The 2,094-nt window shown below is 38.7% G+C and overlaps 1 long non-coding RNA gene across 1 annotated transcript; it reads left to right on the top strand.

Moving 5' to 3' along the window:
* The first annotated feature begins 713 nt into the window (after positions 1-713).
* On the top strand, positions 714-1,750 carry LOC149145688 (uncharacterized). Its single transcript, XR_016264373.1, has 3 exons — positions 714-1,089; positions 1,234-1,284; positions 1,610-1,750. It is a non-coding gene; the product is annotated as an uncharacterized LOC149145688 (long non-coding RNA).
* The last annotated feature ends 344 nt before the right edge of the window (positions 1,751-2,094 follow it).

The following is a 2,094-nucleotide window of genomic DNA, read 5'->3' as shown; positions in this document are numbered from 1 at the left end:
CAGCCTCCCATCAGACCCGACCCCACACAGAGGATCACGACATTTTCAGGGTACTACTTTTAGATAGGGGCACAAAGAGAATGATTGATATCGTTTCATATCCAAATTCTAAACCAGTGAGGTCCCCGTGGGACCTCACCCTGTTGCACGAGATCTCAGCAACGAAAGCGTCTCAGATCCGTCCCTGGGAGATGGACTAGATCCTCCAGACCTCAGCAGTGTTCAAACTCCCCCAGGCAATGAGTTAGTGGACAATGCGCACCTCCCACTGCCCCTTCATTAGGGCAACAAACTTTTTGGAATTTTTTTCAGTGTACGTTAGTCAGCCTCGGATGTTAGGAGAGATTGGTCTGATCTTCAGACCCATTAGCCCTTAGATCTGCGTTTCATACATTGTATCTTTTATGTTCCTGCATTGTACCTTTTATATTCATGCTTTGTATTTTTTTATAAGAGATCATTTGATTCTCTCGCACTTTCTAGACATCATTGTACTCAACAATCCCTTTGACCTACTTTATGGTCATTAGTTAAACATAAATATAATTATCTTATCTTATTTTACTTGTTTCCCAATAACTTTATATTTTGTTTCTTACCCCACCCTAACTTTATATAACATTCTTATCAAACCCTAACTTTAATTAAGTTTTTTATTATTATTATTATATATACACATGACGGGCTTGCACTCTCACGACGTGGTAGTGTTGGAGATGGAGGAAGAGAGGAAGCATTGGGTTTATGAACGACGTTGTTCATGTGCGTATTTCCTCTATTGTTCAGATGTCAGTTCGAAATGGCTCGATCTCCTCTAACCCTTATCAGGGTTAGCTCCTCAAGAAGATGATCGATGTTCTTCTTTTATTTGGTACTCTTGTCTTATTTATGGTAAGACACCACTTGTTGATCCGGACGGGAGAAAGCGAACGTGTTATTGTCGTCCGGACCTCGGTGGTTTATGATCACTTTGGCTGTTCAAAACCTCCGGGTCAGGACAACAAGAATACCTTCGCCTTTGGTTACGCGGATTTGGGAAAACTCGACTCTCAAACACAAGAAGCTATTGCAACAGGCTCTGTTCATCTGGTATTTTCTAACCCCATTTCCTTATAGCTTTAGATCCTTATCAATCCAGATCTGTTAAGAAATGATCGATACTAGCATGGAGACTTGTTACCCTATATCTATTGTGTACTAAGAGGTGTCCATTTTTCTTGGCACTCCTTGCAGTTTGCTTTGTTTGATCCTGCTAAGGCTTAAAAAAAAGAGAGTTTAACACAGGTATATCTAAATTTGAAATAAGCTATGTTAGCATGTAAGTCCAAAGATAATGTGGGTCTATTCTAAACTGGTTGTTTTAATAGTTTATTTACTATTTTAAATAGTTTTAATGGCTATGCAAAACTAGTTGTTGTCTATATGGAGTAATACAAAGACAAAAACACGTACTCAGGGATCTTCTCCATCCCAGGGTATGGAACAACTCTTCTTTATGCAGAAGGCATTGCTCAGGGTTTTAGTTAAAGATCTAATTCCAAATATAAAAGTTTTGTAATGTGTAGAAAAAAGGCATTGAGCCATTGGATCTGAACACACACTATTACAGGTGGTTTGAGCGGAAAACTAGGAGATTTTGGAAATACAATAAAATTGCCGCAACAACACGGCAGGGAAGCCAAGGTTGTGAGTATTGCGTATTTTGGTGGGGATGAGGGATAACCCTTAAAATATATTTTCAACTGCAAGAGATCAGGTTACTATCAAAATGTTTCTTGTGTTTAACCTTAAGAGAATATGCAGCTAAGAACATTTTAATATTATTAAATGACAAATTTTACAAGGATTTGACTGGAATGCATCGGTGAATGAATAGCCTTGAAGAAAGCATGGCGATGTTCAGAGGTCATCAAATCAGACTTTCAGAAGTTTAGATGATGTGGATCATGTTGAGCTGCTGCGTGCATTGACTTCACAGTGAGGGATATCCTTGTTTCTGGTAGCTCGATTTTAGTTAAATGTTGCTATACGGATATACTTCCTATCTCAGGAACCAAAACTTTCCATTTATGAGCTAACTGGTATCAATAACGA

This window comes from Pinus tabuliformis, chromosome X (assembly GCF_031772625.1).
Source record: "Pinus tabuliformis cultivar Carrire ecotype Pingquan chromosome X, CPIR1, whole genome shotgun sequence".
Taxonomy (NCBI): Eukaryota; Viridiplantae; Streptophyta; class Pinopsida; order Pinales; family Pinaceae; genus Pinus; species Pinus tabuliformis.
Note: the sequence above shows the minus strand (reverse complement) of the source record. Positions and strands in the feature narration are given on the sequence as shown.